At 40.3% G+C, this 17,778-nt stretch overlaps 1 protein-coding gene across 8 annotated transcripts in view; it reads left to right on the top strand.

Moving 5' to 3' along the window:
- ZBTB40 (zinc finger and BTB domain containing 40) overlaps positions 1–17,778 on the top strand; it is a 79,654-nt gene that overhangs the window by 16,830 nt on the left and 45,046 nt on the right. For 4 of the 8 annotated variants that reach the window (XM_077970614.1, XM_077970624.1, XM_015130391.3 and 1 more), the window contains exon 2: positions 9,989–10,085. The exons of the other annotated variants lie outside the window; for them this stretch is intronic. The gene's annotated coding sequence lies outside the window, so the exon portion shown is untranslated. The remainder of the gene's footprint in view (positions 1–9,988; positions 10,086–17,778) is intronic. 8 annotated transcript variants of the gene reach the window in all.

The following is a 17,778-nucleotide window of genomic DNA, read 5'->3' as shown; positions in this document are numbered from 1 at the left end:
TTTTTAAGTCAGTTTATTGACTTTTAATTTTTTGTGAATTATGTGTATTTTTCTTCTTAAAATTTAAATGTTAAAGTTTTCTTTTCTTTTTTTTTTTTGGAGACACGGTGTCACTCTGTTGCCTATGCTGGAGTGCAGTGACACAATCATGGCTCACTGCAGCTTCGAACTCCTGGGCTCAAGTGATCCTCCTCCCTCAGCCTCCCAACTAGCCTATAGGCATGTGCCACCATGCCTGGCTATTTTTTTTTTTATTTTTTTATTTTTTGTAGAAATGGAGTCTCGCTCTGTTGCCTAAGCTAATCTTGAACTCCGGGGCTTAAGTAATCCTCCTGCCTTGGCCTCCCAAAATGTTGGGATTATAAGCATGGGCTGCCATGCTTGGCGTTTCCTGATTGATTTGTATAATCTTTCTTTTTTGGTTTGTGTGATAGGGACAGGGTCTTGCTCTGTCACTCAGGCTGGAATACGATGGCATGGTCATAGCTCACTATAGCCTTGACTGCCTAGGCTCAAGCAATCTTCCCACCTCAGCCACCTGAATAGCGAGGACTACAGGTGTGCTCCACCACACTTGGTTAATTTTTTTTTTTTTTTTTTTTTTTAGAGATGGAGTGTCACTGTGTTGCCCAGGCTCGTCTTGGATTCCTTGCCTCAAGGGATCCTCCTGCCTTGGCCTCCCAAAGTGCTGGGATTACAGGTGTTGGACTACTGTGCCTGGTTGTCACTTACATGCCATGAAGTGTTCACTGGTTTATTATTTATCTTTTAATTTTGTTGATGGTGTTTTGTTTTAAAGCTTACATTTTTATGTAGTCAAATCCTTTGGTCATTTGTGAATTTCTTGTTTCCTTTATGTATAGAAAAGCCTGCTCCAGTTATGTTTTCATTAATGTATTACTACTTTTTTTTTTTTTTTAAGAGACACAGTCTCACTGTGTTGCCCAGGCTAGGGTGTGGTGTCTGTTCGCAGGTGTGATCAAAGAGCACTACAGCCTTGGCCTCCTGGCCTCAAGCCATTCTCTTGCACCAGCCTCCTAAGGAACTGGGACTACAGGTACATGCCATTGCACCCAGCTATATTATGTTAATAGTCACCTAAATGTTTTTGAGGTCAAGTCACAAATTCACCTTATAGTTCTGTGTGTGTGTGTGTGTGTGTGTGTGTGTGTGTGTGTGTGTGTGTGTGAGTGTGTGAGACGGAGTCTTACTCTGTCACCCAGGCTGGAGTGCAGTGGTGCCATCTTGGGTCACTGAAACCTCTGCCTCCTGGCTTCAGGCGATTCTCCTGCTTCAGCCTCCTGAGTAGTGGGGATTACAGGCATCTGCCACCACGCCTGGCTAATTTTTATTTTTTAGTAGAGACAAGGTTTCACCATGTTGGCCAGGCTGGCTTTGAAATCCTGACCTTAAGTGATCCACCCACTTTGGCCTCCCAAAGTGCTGTTATTACAGGTGTGAGCCACTGAGCCTGTCCCCACCTTACAGTTCTAATGGCAGTGGATTGGGAAATTTGCAATCATATGTTTGCATATATTTTGGGCAGTTTTATGGCTTAAAGATAGTTATTTTCTTGCTGAAAGAGCTATCAGTGGTTGAATTTTAATCAACATTCAAAGAAAAAAATGATAAACAGGCTGTGTAACCAGCCTAGTGCTGGTATGTGAGATGCATGGAAGCCCTCCCCACTGAAGCCCTGTTGTGTGTACTTAGGAGTTTGGTATCTTGGTTCAAATACTGGCTGAAAAGCTCATAAAACCTAGATCCTAGTTCTGGCTCCGCTGTTGCCTATTATAGATTTATGACTTGAGCAGGTCACTTGATTTCTATCAATTCTTTCATCTGTAAAATAGTAGGGCTGAATTACATAATCTCTAAGGATAATTCTAGTTGCATAATTCTGACTGTTATCCTTCTGATAAGGAATCATTTCATGTATGTTTGGTATTGATAAGTTTTTTTATAAAGTTTTAAGTGGATTGAAGGAAGGCAGAGTAGTAACAAGTGAATGAAGTGTGTGGGAGAAAGGAGCGGGTGAGGGAACAGGGAAAGGGAACGAGGAATGAGTCTGCCACAGCCAGTGTATGGCAGATGGCCCAGAAGGAAGCTAGAAGGGGGATACATCTGAAGTGAGTTGGGAGCTTCATTGGGCTTAGGTTTCTTAAAGGAAGAGTAGTTCTGATCTGGTATAGATAGATGTCCTGAGTGTCAAAAGAAAAGCCTATAGTCAGGACCAGTAGAAGGTACTCTGAGAGAAAGAGACTGAAAAATTAGCACATGGTCATCACTATTACATGCCTGCCAAACGTTATCTCAAAGACAAAGCAATGCGACTGTATTAACAGAAACAGGAGCCACAGAAGAGTCTAGGAACCCCATGATGGACGAGACATCACAGAAGGTCAGTTGGCAGTGCCCGTGCGGTGTAGCTGGCCCTCAGGCTCCACCTGCCGGGTTGTGGGGCCAGGCATTTACTTTAATGGTAAAGACAGAGGCACCAGGCTTCCACTAAATGTTGGTTGCATACAACTAACTTCCTTTGCTGTCTTCTGTGATTCTGAAGAGGCTTTCTGATGATATTTGACCTTGCCATTTGAATTTTTTCACAGATAACTGCAAAGAATAGGTATATTTCTCCTTGTGAATTAAATAATTGCCTTTCTGATTTGAGCTTCTTCTGTGTCTAGATAGTGTTATCCAACCTCCTCAAGTTCAGTTAACTTTAAGACTTTGACAGGATAAGGTTTCTGTATCGGCATGGTTGACAACCAAACTAGACTTTTTGGTAAATTAAGTTGAAGCCACCTTGGAAAGTCTTTTGGCTGCCAGCCAGCTGGCCTATTCCAATAGCACTCTTTCCCAGATAACATATCACCATCCATCCTTTAGCAGAGACCAGCAGAAAAAAACAAGGAGCCTCAAATGCAGGCACTCCTGCCAGGCCACCCAGCAGTCCATCTCTGCCTGTGAGAGGGGTTGGGGAATGATGGCAGCGAGCCCAGAAATCCTGTCAGCCAGAGAGATGAAGGTAGTAGTTAAGAACACGGAGCCAGACACATCTGCATTTGGGCTCTGCTCAAACTTATTAACTGTGTGGTCTTGTGGGTTATATAACCTTGCTGGACATTAGTTTCCTCATCTATAGAATAGGGATATAATGGTATCTGCCTCATTGGGATGTTAGGGGAATTAAATGAGAAAGTGTGTGGAAAGTGCTTAGCACAATGCCAGATATTATTACCATGATAGAGCAGTTGATGACCTTGCCAAAGGCATTCGAGAGCCTCAAGGATATGAAAAAGGACAGAGACCAGTGGATTGGGCAAAAAAGATGTTTTAATCACCTCCTATTCACCCTATCCGAAGAGAGGGGGATTCCCACTGTAGGGTTATGGGGATGCTGAACTCATGACATCTGACAGTGGACAGATGAGCTTGACAGCTGTAGTCACATATACTCGCAGCCTGGAAGCTGGGATACCACACGTCATGTAAGCTCACATGGGAGTTGCACTCGGGAGCAGAGTAAGCCACCGACGAGGGGCTGTGGGAAGCAGCCTTTCTAGTGTCAAGAGCGGATGGTGCCCCCTGCTTCTGGCCAGAGGATATGATTGGCTTGTTTGAATAATTCAAGGGGCTGGCTGGGAACTGTAACCCACTCACTTCTCAAGAATAAGCAAGAGCTATAACTGGTCCCTTTAGTAAGGAGGATTGTTCAGCCAGGGTACCTTATCCATGGAGCACAAGGGGGAGGGGTACTTGTGGTAGGCCATTTGAGGCCCTCGAGATTGTACTATATGTCAAGTAAGCATGTAACTGAGCTTTTTTTTTTTTTTTTTTTAAAGACAGGGTCTTGCTCTGTTGTTGCCGAGTCTAGAGTCTGGAGTACACGGTACAAACATGGCTCACTGAAGCCTTGACCTCCTGGGCTCAAGTGATCCTTCCACGTGAGCCTCCCAAGTAGCTGGGACTGTAGGTGCACGCCACCACACCTGGCTAATTTTTTGTGTTTCTTGTAGAGATGGGGGTCTTGTCATGTTGCCCAGGCTGGTCTTGAACTCCTGGACTCAAGTGATCCTCCTGCTTTGGCCTCCTAAAGTGTTGGGATTACAGGTGTGAGCCACTGTGCCTAGCCTCATATTGAACTTTAATTTTAGACTTTACACCACAAGAGAGAATACTAGCCTTGAAATGCTGTTGAATACAGCTTTCGGGAAATCTGGGTAGGAGGCTATGGAAGAGAAGTAGAGTTGTTTGATTCTGTGGGAGACAACAGATGGCATAGTGGCTAGAAAGGAAATGTCACAGTAGGTCACATATCGTGTCATGAGCCAAGATTTCTTCACTGTGTTCAGTTCAGCATATATTTATTGGCTGACTGTACCACTGTAGGTCCTTTGAGGCTTAACTAGGTCTAGTTGACCACTTCCTAGATCAGGAGCAGTGTGTCCTGGCACAGGATCCTGTAAGGTCTAGTTACTTGGGCAGCAACTGGCCAAAGCCTGGGGCCCTAGAAGATAGGCTGCTGGAATGCATTCCAAAAGAGTTCGGGTTGGTACCAGGAGGTCACAGCGCTATTTGCCTAAGGCCTGGTTGTTCGAATCCTCCATGTCGTATAGATTTATTCCCAGAGCTACTTTGGACATTGTTTTTCTGTCTGGAGCCAAGCGCAGGTGCATAAGAGGAATTTGAGTGTGACTTGTGACTTTCTAGAGGTGGAGTGTTGCTTAAAACATAGTTGATAATAATTAAATGTGATTTGAGACTAGGCATTGTTATATAGCACTTTGCTACTCAGAGATGGTTCCTTGGACCAACAACAGCTGGGTCTCCTGGAGCGTGTTAAAAACAAAGAGTCTGAGGCCCCACTCAGAACTTCTGAATCAGAATCTTTTCATTAGCAAGATCTGCAGGTGATTCTTATGCACATTAAAGTGTGAGAAACTGTTCTAGTGGATAAAGGGCATGAGCTTTCGGGTCAGTCTGACTGGATGAAAATTTCTGTTCCTCTACTGATTTGCTATATGTCCTTGGGTCTGTTACTTAACTTCACTATCAGGGGCTTATTTGTAAATTGGGTTTAACTGTCTTGCTGGCTTGTTAGTATTAAAGGAGATGATAAGGAGAAAGAGCTTAGAAACGTAGTAAGGCACTTAAATATCAGTAGCTATTAGTGGTTATTTGAGAAATAATATCCTAGTATTATTTAGTAGAATATGAAAAGAGAGTGCAGGATATCATTAGGGCTGACCCAGCCATGAGGTGTGAATTGGAGATTGAGAAAAACATGGTCTCCTGAGTGGATGGGGCAGTGGATGTGTTTGGCTCACTGACCAGTTGCCTCAGGATGAGACTGTAGCTGCTCGTTTTAAGTAACCAAGTGTTGACAGCTATACTCTTAATGGCTTGTAAGCTCTTAGGAGGGAGAAATTATCTGCAGAAGTGGTAGCTAAGTCTTAGCATTCAGTGAGGCCTTTGCATTACAGAGGAAAGAACCATGTCTTAGGAATTGAAACCTGAGTTCAAGTATGGATTTTGCCATTTGTTAGCTCTGTGGCCCTTAACAAGGCAGTTAACATCTCTGAGCCTTAGTTCTCATCTGTAAAATGAGGATAAGTGGGATTATGAGCTGTAAATCCCAGTATATAAGCAAGTGTTATTAGCATCATCCCTACTTGATATCTACAACAGAGCTCAGCCTCCCAAATCCACAAAGGTGAACTTTATGCCTGATTCACACCCTTTAGAATCTTCAGTGCTGGCATTCTTCAGAGCTGTTCTGGCTGCCTGGATTTCCCAATGACCAGAATAGCACGTACCTTAGGAAGGCGTACAGGCCATTTGAGTATCGCTCCAAATCTTGGGGAGTGGAACCGAAGCACACTAGCATTTGGGAAGGAGTCACGATGACAGTGAAAGCATTTGAAACAATGATAATACATGTGAGAGATACTGTCATGAACCCAGGAGTGTAAAATACAGAAATCTGCATCTCTTACACCCCACATTGTTGCCTTTCAGGCCCTCAGTACAAGAGAACAGACCAAATGACAGCTGCTTTTGAACTTGAGAAATCTGGGCCTACTAAAAGCTACAGTCACCCTTTCCTAACCTTGCCAATCCTCCTTGTATTCTCAGAAATAATTGCTAGGGGTTCTCTTTTAACTTAACTGATTCCTTAGATACCTTACATTTTAAGTCATCTTTTTGTGTGTAGCAAACCCCCCATTCTTGTTTCTGAATGTGTGATCTTTGCTCTAATTATGTTGAGAGTGCCTGTTATTTCACCTGGCTCTGGTTGTTTGTGAGCTACTAAGTAGCCATGAGGTTAAAACAGACTAGGATCAGAGAGCATCTCAGCCTCTCAGGACCTTAGTTTCTTCCTTTAAAAAGGAAGGAGATTGGACTGAGGTCATTTGGTCATGCGACAAGAGTACGTGATAGATAAAGTAATGAACTTCTGTTCGGTGAAAGCAATGAATAGGGCTCTCCAAGGTCCCTTTCAGCTTTCTGGTTCCAGCAGAGCCCAGGCCTCAAAATAGAAGTCAAGATTTTATTCAGAAGATAGGGATTACCAGTACCAACAATAAGAAAAAAAAATACAGGTAAGCTTGCATCAAGCTGGAACACCCAAAAAGATGTCTCAGACCATGGGGTAGGTCTGCCCATAGGAGGGTACAGAACTGTTAGGGGAGACAGAATCGAAGACCTTGATCAAGAGTTAGAATGACTTTTCTCTCTTGGATATTGAAATACGGAAATCCAGGCAGAGATGGGTCTAGCTTTTGCTTCATGAACTTCCAATTGTTTATTGGGAGACAATATATGTAGGAAGCCTGTTACTCCTTCCTAGTGCAATGTCTTTCCCTTATTAGTCCATTCTGCCAGTCACTGGCAAAGCTCTGCTTTAATTGTGCTGTTCCTAGTTCAGTGTGCCTTTCTCAGAAAGCAGGCGTTTAAAGTTCCTCTGCCATTGTCTGGACTCATGCTCTGTACTTCCTCTTACATGGGTGTTTTTGGAGACCTACTTCTGGCCAGCCCAGTGTCCATAACAGCGATAGTAGTTGCTTATCAGGTGCCTTTCCAAAGCCAGGTGCAGTGCCAGTTGCCTGCAAGCATATGTTATTTCCAGCATATGTGCCAAGTATGTCTCTTTAGGTCTGGGTTCGTGTTCCTTCCTTTGTCTGCAATTCTTTTTCTTTTCACCTTGTCTGTTGAAATTGAACCTTGAAATTACCAGCCCTAGTCCTTCCCTTGCCACTCACTGGGATCAATCTGTTTTTTCTTCTCTCCTTTTCTTCCTTTCCCTCTTCTTGTCTCTTGCCGTTTGAGTTAAGAGTTCTCTTTTCAGTCATTCCAGTGTTGGATTCAGTATTGGATTACCATCTCCCTGTGGGCAAGGATCTTGTTTTACTTACCGTTCCTTTTGCTCCCACACAGCACCTAGCAAGGTACTGAGTAAATGGTGGGCAGTTGACCCACACAGAGTTAATTATTTATGTATGTTACCACTGACTGGTATGAGGACATGTGTGTATTGCTGGCTGAAGACTTACGGGAAAATTAGTACAATAAATTGGAGAATATCAGGTCCATTCCCTGAGGCACAGAAGAGAGCCCCTTACCCTCTAGTAGTGGCAGCAAAGGCTTTTGTCTTGTTAGGAAATTTGCCAGCAATTGTTCAATTGATTACAGAACATCTACTTTATTGATTTAAGCAATGTATATTGAGACTGTAAATATTTAGTATTATTTTCCTCCCTATTCATTAAAGGGATTCCATGTTTTGTACAAACTATGACTTAGTTCTCACTTGTACTTTTTCTGGTTTTTCTCCTGTGTGTGACTGTTGTTTTCTTATAACTTAGAGGATCCTCAAACTTTCTTTTGAGACAGAGTCTTACTCTGTCAGTCTGGAGTGCAATGGAATGATCTCAGCTCACTACAACCTCTGCCTCCCAGGTTCAAGTGATCCTCCCACCTCAGCCTCCCGAGGAGCTGGGACTATAGTAGTCACATGCCACCACACCTGGCTAGTTTTTTTGTGTTCTTTAGAGATGGGGTTTTGCTGTGTTGCCCAAGATCGTCTTAAACTCCTGGGCTCAAGTGATCTGCCCACCACAGCCTCCCAAAGTGCTGGGATTACAGGTGTGAGCCACCACGCCTAGCCCTCAAACTTTCAAATCCTTTTTGGAAGTAGACAGAATAAAAATTTAAATGAATAAATATTCTTTGTGCTCCTTTTAGAATGCTGGCCTAATTTCTACTTTGTGTTGAATTCCCCTTTGTGTTTTGGGTCATTATGCGACACTTGGTTCAGCCAATTAAGTTTCGTCTTTCTAAGTATCTTTATTCTATATCAGTATAGTCTTTTCTTGAGGCTTTAATATTGTTCCTTTGAGGAACATTCATCTTTCTGGTACTCTTCTGTTGCTTAAACGTTCTTCCCATGGGACCTTTGACAATTTTCTCGAGCCTAGCAATTGAGTAAGTACTTAATAACATAATTTAGGCTCCCTCTATATGTGAGTCTACAGGACTTCGAGATTCCAACTTGCAGTGTTCCACTACTGCTTTCTTACCTCTGGAAAGCCTCCTTTCACCACATGACATCTAGTGCTATATTCTGTCTCTTCCATTTACTTCCTTGCAAAGAAAGTTAGGCAGAAACAGTAAAATATGTATTAGAGACTTTTACATTTCAGTTGTGAGATGAGCAAAATATATTTAGCCTCTATAGTGTATTTCCATAGCCCCCAAATCACTAGTGTATCCCTTATAATTATATATATTTATTTAATAACAGAATTGTGTTCCTGAAAGTGGTATGTACAGATTTCTATTTTAATTGTTTATTTACAGATAAATACTTAAGCTATCAAGTCAGATGGCTAGTTTCAAAACTGTTGAATGAGGATGATTTCACAGCCTTTCTCAGTACCCAACAATAAGAGCTAACACATATAGTGCTTACTATATGCTAGGCACTGTTTTAAGTGTAAATACACCCACACACTAATAAACAACATAGAGCTGGCTTTTAAGAAATACGGTCTTGGGAGGCCAAGGTGGGCGGATCATGAGGTCAAGAGATTGAGACCACCCTGGCCAACGTGGTAAAACCCCGTCTCTACTAAAGATACAAAAAATTACCTGGACATTGTGGCACGCGCTGTAGTCTCAAATACTTGGGAGACTGAGGCAGGAGGATCGCTTGAACCTGGGAAGCGGAGGTTGCAGTGAGCCGAGATTGTGCCACTGCGCTCCAGCCTGACAACAAAGCGAGATTCCGTCTAAAAAAAAAAAAAAAAAAAAGAAAAAGAATTATAATCAGAGGATCTCTGCCTTTTAACAAGAAACTTTAATATTTGTTTATTGTAATGACTAATGTATTTGGACTTATTTATACCATCTTAATTAGCTTGCTTTCTTTTCTTTTCTTTTTTTTTTGAAATGGAGTCTTGCTCTGTTGCCCAGGCTGGAGTGCAGTGGCATGATCTTGGCTCACTGCAACCTCCACCTCCCAGGTTCAAGCGATTCTCCTGCCTCAGCCTCCCAAGTAGCTGGGACTACAGGTGCCTGCCACCACGCCCAACTAATTTTTATATTTTTAGTAGAGATGGGGTTTCACCATGTTGGCCAGGCTAGTCTCAAACTCCTGATCTCAAGTGATCCTCCCGCCTCGGCCTCCCAAAGTGCTGGGATTACAGGCATGAGCCACCACGCCCAGCCATCTTAATTTGTTTTCTGTTTACCGTACTTTTCTTGCCTTCTTTCTTCCCCTTTCCCACCTACTACTGGATTAATCACATTTTCTTTATTCTCTGTAATACCTCTTGTTTGTAAATATTCAGCTTCTATTCCCTTATATCCTTGTACATGAATGTACATAGTTTACTTAACAGAGGCTGAAGGTATTATTTTGTCGTCCTTGACTCTTAGAACACCCTAACTCTCACTTTTTGTGTTGTTGATTTTTTAATTTCAGAGAGACAGTGGATTACAGTGTTTAACAGTACAGAACTCTGTGCCAGACTGCCCAGTTTTGAACCCCACTCTGCCACATACTAGCTGTGTGGCCCTGGGTAAGTTATGTGACCTCTCTGTGCCATAATTTTCTTACCTATAAAATGGAGATGATGAGTACCCACTTCATAGGGTTTTTGAAAGGATTAAATGAGCGAATACACACAAAGCATTTAGAACAGTGCCTGGCACATAGTAAGCACTCAATATGTGGTAGCTACTATGATTGTAATTATTCTACTTTGTTTTTAATCTCCCCTTCCCATGCTCATTTTTAAACGTTGGTGCATTTTAGACATATTAACACATTAAGTAATTTTAAAATTGAGATATAATTAATGTACATTATAAGAATCTTAAGTGTTCTATTTGAAGAGTTTTGACAAATATCTACTCTTGTAACCATGACCCAAAATAAGATGTAGAATATTTCCATTCTCCCAGAAAGTTTCTTGGTGTCTCTTTACATTTAATTTTTTTCCTACTCACACCATGTCTAGAACTTACACTGTCTGATTTTTATCATGGTAGATTAGTTTTGCCTATATTTCTACTTTCTATAAATTGGATCATATAGTATGTACTCTTTTGTTTCTGGCTTCTTTGACATAACATATTTTTAAAAATTTATCCATGTTCTTGCATGTATAATAGTTCAGTCTTCATTTTAAGACATTGCCAATCAGTTCTTCAAGTAGGTATACCACTTTACACTTCCACCAACAGTGTATGACAGTTCTGGTCATTCAACATTCTCACCAACATACAGTGTTACCAGTCTTTCTGATTTTAATTATTTTAGTGGAGATGATGTTTAATAATTCTTTTGCTTGTTGCTTTCTATTTTTTTCTTAGCATATTTATCCCTTCTTTCTGGTTCAGTTTCCTTCTTATAGTAATTCTTTCAGTGACAGTCTCTGAGTCTTTTATGTTTGTTTAAAAAGTTAGCCTGACTTGATAGTTTATCATATAGATACTTGGTTGATTGGCTTGATTGGCATTTTCCTTAATATTTGAAAACTGTTGCTCCATTTCCTTTTTACATCTATTATTATTAATGAGAAGTCTGTATCAGCCTCGTTGTCATTCTTTTGTAAGTAATGTGTTTTCTCTTGGTTTGCTTAAATTTCTTTTTCTGTGTTGATATTTTGAAGCTTTTCTTCTTAAAACTCATCTTTAATTCTAGAAAATTCCTAGCCATGTCTTCAAATTGCTTCTCCCACATGTTCTCCAGTGTCTCCAGCTGGAACACCTATTAGATGCATGTTTGGCTCTCTCATTTATCTTCTATGTCCCTTAACCTCTTTTTCATATTTTCTTTTTAACTACTACCTTCTAAGCAGTTTTCTCAGACTTTTCTTCCTAATCATACATTTTTTCTTTCTTCTTCTTCTTTTTTTTCTTTTTGAGACAGAGTCTTACTCTGATGCCCAGGCTGGAGTGCAGTGGTGCAGTTTCGGCTTACTGCAAGCTCTGCCTCCCAGATTCATGCGGTTCTCCTGCCTCAGCCTCCTGAGTAGCTGGGACTACAGGCACCTGCCACCACGCCTGGCCAATTTTTTTTTTTTTTTTTTTTTGAGACGTAGTCTCGCTCTGTCACCAAGGCTGGAGCACAGTGGCGCGATCTCGGCTCACTGCAGGCTCCACCTCCCAGGTTCACGCCATTCTCCTGCCTCAGCCTCCTGAGTAGCTGGGACTATAGGCGCCCATCACCATGCCCGGCTAATTTTTTGTATTTTTAGTAGAGACAGGGTTTCACCGTGTTAGCCAGGATGGTCTGGATTTCCTGACCTTGTGATCCGCCCACCTCGGCCTCCCAAAGTGCTGGGATTACAGGCGTGAGCCACTGCTCCGGCCCAATTTTTTGTATTTTTAGTGGAGACGGGGTTTCACCGTGTTAGCCAGGATGGTCTCGATCTCCTGACCTCGTGATCCGCCCACTGTGGCCTCCCAAAGTGCTGGAATTACAGACGTGAGCCACCGTGCCTGGCTTAATCACACATTTTTTCTTTAGCTCTGTCTAATCTATTAATCCACTGATGGATTTCAGTGACTTAATTTTGAGGTCCTATAAGTTATTTTCTTTTTTTTTTGAGATGGAGTCTCACTCTGTTGCTGCCAAGGCTGGAGTGCAGTAGCACCATGTTGACTCACTGCAACCTCCATCTCCTGGGTTCAAGCAATTCTCCTGCCTCAGCCTCCTGAGTAGCTGGGATTACAGGCTCCCAGCACCACGCCGGCTAGTTTTTATATTTTTAGTAGAGATGGAGTTTCACCATGTTGGCTAGGCTGGTCTCGAACTCCGGAGCTCAGGTGATCTACCTGCCTTGGCCTCCCAAAGTGCTGGGATTACCCAGCCAGGAATTTCTTATATATTCTGGATATCAATTTCTCGTTGCCTTTAAACTTTGCAAATATCTGCCATTTCTGTCATTTGTCCATCTGTCTCTAGTATCCTTTGACAGAAACCTTTAATACCTATACAGTCAAATTTATTCTCCTTTTTAAGCTTTTGGGGAATTGTTTCAGAAGTCTTTGCCTTACCTGTTTCAAAGGTCCCCTCTGACGTTTTCTACTGTTAGCTTTTATAGATTTACTTTTCACGTCCAGGTCTTCCTCATGTAGTTTGTAATTGTGAGCTTCTTTTCTGTGTGTGTGTGTGTGTGTGTGTGTGTTTTGTTTTTTTGTTTTTGTTTTTGTTTTTATTCGAGACATAGTCTCACTCTGTCACTCAGGCTGGAGTGCAGTGGTGCGATCTCGGCTCACTGACCTCCGCCTCCCGGGTTCACACCATTCTCCTGCCTCAGCCTCCCGAGTAGCTGGGACTATGGGCACCTGCCACTACGCCCAGCTAATTTTTTTGTTTTTTGTTTTTTGTTTTTTTTAGTAGAGACAGGGTTTCATCATGTTAGCCAGGATGATCTCGATCTCCTGACCTCGTGATCCGCCCGCCTCGGCCTCCCAAAGTGTTGGGGTTACAGGTGTGAGCCACCGCGCCTGGTCCTTTTCTGTGTTTGTCTTTTTCTCTATGTGAGTCCCTTTGTTTTTTTCTGCTGCATGCTAGAGACCAGTTTTTATGTTAATTTCCTGACTTGAGATTCCTGTATGATACAGAGTATAAATTTGGATGCTATACCTCTGTGTGGCATAGATGTGCATTTTACCTTTTCTCCTGCTGAAGGCCTAGATAATAAGCAACTCTTATTGTTGTTTCCCTGAGCCAGTGAGCAGATTTTTCAGACCGCATATCAAGGAAGGATCGAAGTTTGAGGCTCTGGGCTTTATTCAAGGGTCTCAGTGCTAACTCCCCACCTTCTACCTGCCTGAAGCTACATTTGCAGTCTTCATGTGAGCATTAATGCTTCCTCCTCCCAGCTTAGGGCCTGTACAGGAGTTTGAAACCCCTGTGGGCCACCATGGTCTCAATTCCCACTTACTGTTCTAGCTTTGATTTTGATATTTCTTTCATTTCAGGTACCTAGGGATTTCTTTTCTTTAATTTTTTTTCAAGCCTATGTATTTTAAAAGCATTTTTTATGTTTTATCCAGCATTTCTGTGTGTTTGTAGTGGAAGAAAAAGATGCATTTACTTCAGCTCAGTGTGCCGTTTTGCCAAAAGTCTGTTTTTTAATTACTGTTGCATTAATCTCAGTAAATTTTCAGTTTTCGACATTGCCAACTTGGATTCATTATGTAGCCATTGACCACCCTTGAATGTTTTAGGCCTTAACGGTTCCCATTTTCATTTTACTGCTCAAGCTTATAACCATCTTTTTAGTATCTATATATTGGTAAGCTAGATAATTAGGTTCAGTTAGCTTTTTAACCTTGCCCAGTTGCTCATTCTGCTGAAGTTTTTCTTTTTCTCTTCTTATTAAGTTGTTCACAAAAACATTAAATAGCTCTGACCACATAATGCTCGAAATATCTCCCTCTGCATCTTGGGCGAATCTTCTTCTTATTTAATCTGACGTGAGTACCTTCCCCAGAAACTTAAAAGCAACCTTTAAGTTTGAGTCTACCAAAAATATAATCCCAGTCACTTGTTTCTTACTAATAAGAATGTTTAAAAATCTAATGTATGTCCAGGTTGGTCTTTTGGTTTACTGTAATCCATAAGACTTATGTCTTGTTTTACAAAAAAAAAAAAAAAAAAAAAAAAAAAAATCACATTACATTGGTATAATTTGTTGCTTAGAAAAACCTCATCAGTGCCTGTTTATGGTCTTTTGTTATTTGCAAATTGAGTTCTTGTTCAGATTTTTCTCAAATATTAAATTAATTTAAAATTAAAAAAATGTTTTCCTAGTTTTAAATCTTATGGAATTTCCCCCCTCTTGCCATAAAACACCAAGAGATAAAAATTCCAGTTCCCCTACTCGAGCTACTTCTTTTAGAGAAAGGCACTTACCTCCTAGGACTGTTTCTTCATTTGTTTAAAAATATATGTGCATTTTTATAATATAGATTAAAACAGACTGTATTCAAAAAGTAGGGGTAGACATTCTTAAAGATTTTCTTTGAGCAAGCTGAAAAAAATCTCATGAATTCATGAATGCCCAACAATATTAGGTACATGGTGTAGAAGGGGCTGGGGTAGTTAGAACTGAAACATTGATACTTATTTTGGCAAATCTTTATTTTAATTAATAAACTATTTTTCAGAGCAGTTTGAGGTACATGCAGAATTAAGCAGAAATTACAGAGGGTTTGCAGATCTCTCCCCACTCCCATTCCCCACACATGCACAACCTCTCCCACCATCCACGTCTCACACCATAGTGGTACATTTCTTATAACTGATGAACCTACATTGACACATCATTCTTACCCTGAGTCCATAGTTTACATTAGGGTTCACTGTTGGTGTTATGCATTCTGTGGGTTTTGACAAATGTATAATGACCTATATTTGCCATTGTAGATTCATGAAGAATAATTTCACTGCCCTAAAAATCCTCTGTGCTTTGCTTATTCATCCCTCCCTCTCCTCTGACTCCTGGCAATCACTGGTCTTTTTTACTATCTATTTACCTTTTCTAGACCATCATATATTTAGAATTATAAAGTATGTAGCATTTTCAGATTGACTTCTTTCACTTAGAAATATGCATTTAAGTTTCCTCCCTGTCTTTTCATGAATTTATATCTCATATCTGTTTAGCACTGAATAATAGTCCATTGTCTGGATGTACCGCAGTTTATTCATTGTATCTACTTCTTGGTTGCTTCCAAATTTTGGCAATTATGAATAAAGCTGCTTTATAAGCATTGTGTGCAGGCTTTTGTGTGGCCATAAGTCTTCTACCCCTTTGGGTAATTACCAAGGAATGTGATTACTGGATCATATGGCAAGAGTATGTTTAATTTTGTAAGAAACTGTTAATCTGTAGAATGTCTGTACTATTTTGCATTCCCACCAGCATTGAATGAAAGTTCCTGTTTCTCTGCATCCTCGTCAGCATTTGGTATTGCCAGTGTTTTGGATTTTGGTCATTCTGATAGGTGTGTGATGGTATCTTGTTGTTTTAATTTGCAATTCTCTAAAGACATTCCATGTACAACATCTTTTCATATGCTTATTTGTCATCTGCACATCTTCGTTGATGAGGTGTCTGTTCAGGTCTTTTGCTATTTTTAATTGGGTTGTTTGTTTTCTTATTGTTGAGTTTTGAGAGTTCTTTATCTGATGTGTCTTTTGCAAATATTTTCCCCCAGTCTGTGGCTTGTCTTTTCATTTTCTTGACATTGTCTTTCATGGAGCAAAATTTATTTCTGTCATGGATTGTGCCTTCGGTGTTGTATCTAAAAAGACTGCCATAACCAAAGTCAACTAAGTTTTCTCCGATGTTAACTTCTAGGAATTATAGTTTTGTATTTTACATCTAGGTCTCTGATGTATTTTAAGTTAATTTTTGTGAAGGGTGTAAGGTCTATGTCTAGATTCATTTTTTTTTTTTTGTATGTGAATGTCCAATTGGTTCCAGCATCACTTGTTGAAAAGATATTCTTTGCTTCATTTTAGTGCCTTTGCTCCTTTGTCAAAGATGAATTGACTGTATTTGTGTGGGCTCTGTTTCTGGGCTTTCTGTTCTGTTTCACTGATCTACTTGTCTGTTCTTTCACGAATATCACATTGTCTTGATTATTGTAGCTTTAAAATAGTAAATATTGAAGTCAGTGTCAGTCCTCCAACTTTAGTCTTCTCCTTCAATATTGAGTTAGCTATTTTGGTCATGGGGAAGATCTGAGTCTCTGAAAATATTGAATATTTCTATCTAACAACATGGGATATCTCTCCATTTTTTAAGTTCTTTGATATCTTTCATCAGAGTTTTGTTGTTTTCTTCATATAGATCTTGTATATATTTTGTTAGATTTATACCTAAGTATTTGCCTTTTTAGGGTGCTAGTGTAAATGGTAAAGTTTTTAATTTCACATTCTACCTTACTGCTGGTATATAGGAAAACAGTTAACTTTTGTATATTAACCTTATGTCTTACAACTTTGCTATAATCTCTTGTTAGTTCCAGGAAGTTTTTTGTCATTTCTCTCTAATTTTCTGTAAAGACAATCATGTAGTCTGCAAACAAAGACAGTTTTAACTTCCTTCCCAATAAAAGGTATACCTTTTATTTCCTTTTCTTGTCTTGTTGCATTAGCTAGGACTTCCAGTACAGTGTTTAAGATCAGTGGTGAACTGGGGTATCCCAGCCTTGTTTATAATCCCAGTGGGAAGACTTTGAGTTTCTCACCATTATGAATGATGTCAACTGTAGGTTTTTTGTAGATGTTCTTTATGAAGTTGAGGAAGTTCCCCTCTCTTTATGGTTTGTTAGAGTTTTTATCATGAATGGGCATTGGATTTCTGCCAGATGCTTTTCCTGCATCTTTCTGTTGACATATTCACATGATTTTTCTTCTTTAGCCTGTTGATGCGATGGATTACATTAATTGATTTTGAATGTTGAACCAGCCTTGCATACCTGTGAGAAATCCCATTTGGCCATGATGTATAATTCTCTTTAGGCATTGTTAGAGTCAAATTGCTAATATTTTGTTGAGGATTTTTGCGTCTGTCTTCACAAGAGATACTGGTCTGTGGTTTTCTTTTCTTGTAATATCTCTGTGTGGTTTTGGTAGAAGGTTAATGTTGGCCTCAAAGAATGAGTTGGGAAGTATTCCCTCTGCTTCTGTCTTCTGGAAGAGTTTGTAGAGAATTGGTATAATTTCTTAAATATTGGGTGGAACTCATTAGTGAACACATCTGGGCCTGTTGCTTCCACTTTGATTCACCTTCTTTAATAGATATAGGCCTGTTCAGATAGTCTGTTGCTGTGTGTGTGAGTTTTGACAGATTGCATCATTCAAGGAATTGAATCATTTTATTTAGTTTATATTTGTGGACATTCATAAATTACCTTATGTTTTTAATGTATATGGGGTATACAGTGATACTGATATTAATACATTGTATTTTGTTTTTCTTTGTTACCATGACCACCTTTGATTTTCTGACATTTGAAAACTATATGCCTAGGCTTAATGTCCTCTGAGTTTCCTGGATCTGTGATGTGGTGTCTGACATTAATTTGGGGAAATTCCCAGTCATTATTGCATCAAATATTGCTGCTTTTCTCTCTTCCCCTTCTGGTGTCCCCATTTGGCATTAGTTATTTCTTTTCTAGTCTTCCCACTGTTAGATATTCTGTTTTCTTCTTCTTTTTTTACTTTGCTTTTTAGTTTTGGAT

Source organism: Macaca mulatta, chromosome 1, assembly GCF_049350105.2.
Source record: "Macaca mulatta isolate MMU2019108-1 chromosome 1, T2T-MMU8v2.0, whole genome shotgun sequence".
Lineage (NCBI taxonomy): Eukaryota > Metazoa > Chordata > Mammalia > Primates > Cercopithecidae > Macaca > Macaca mulatta.
This window is presented reverse-complemented; position numbering and strand designations above follow the sequence as displayed.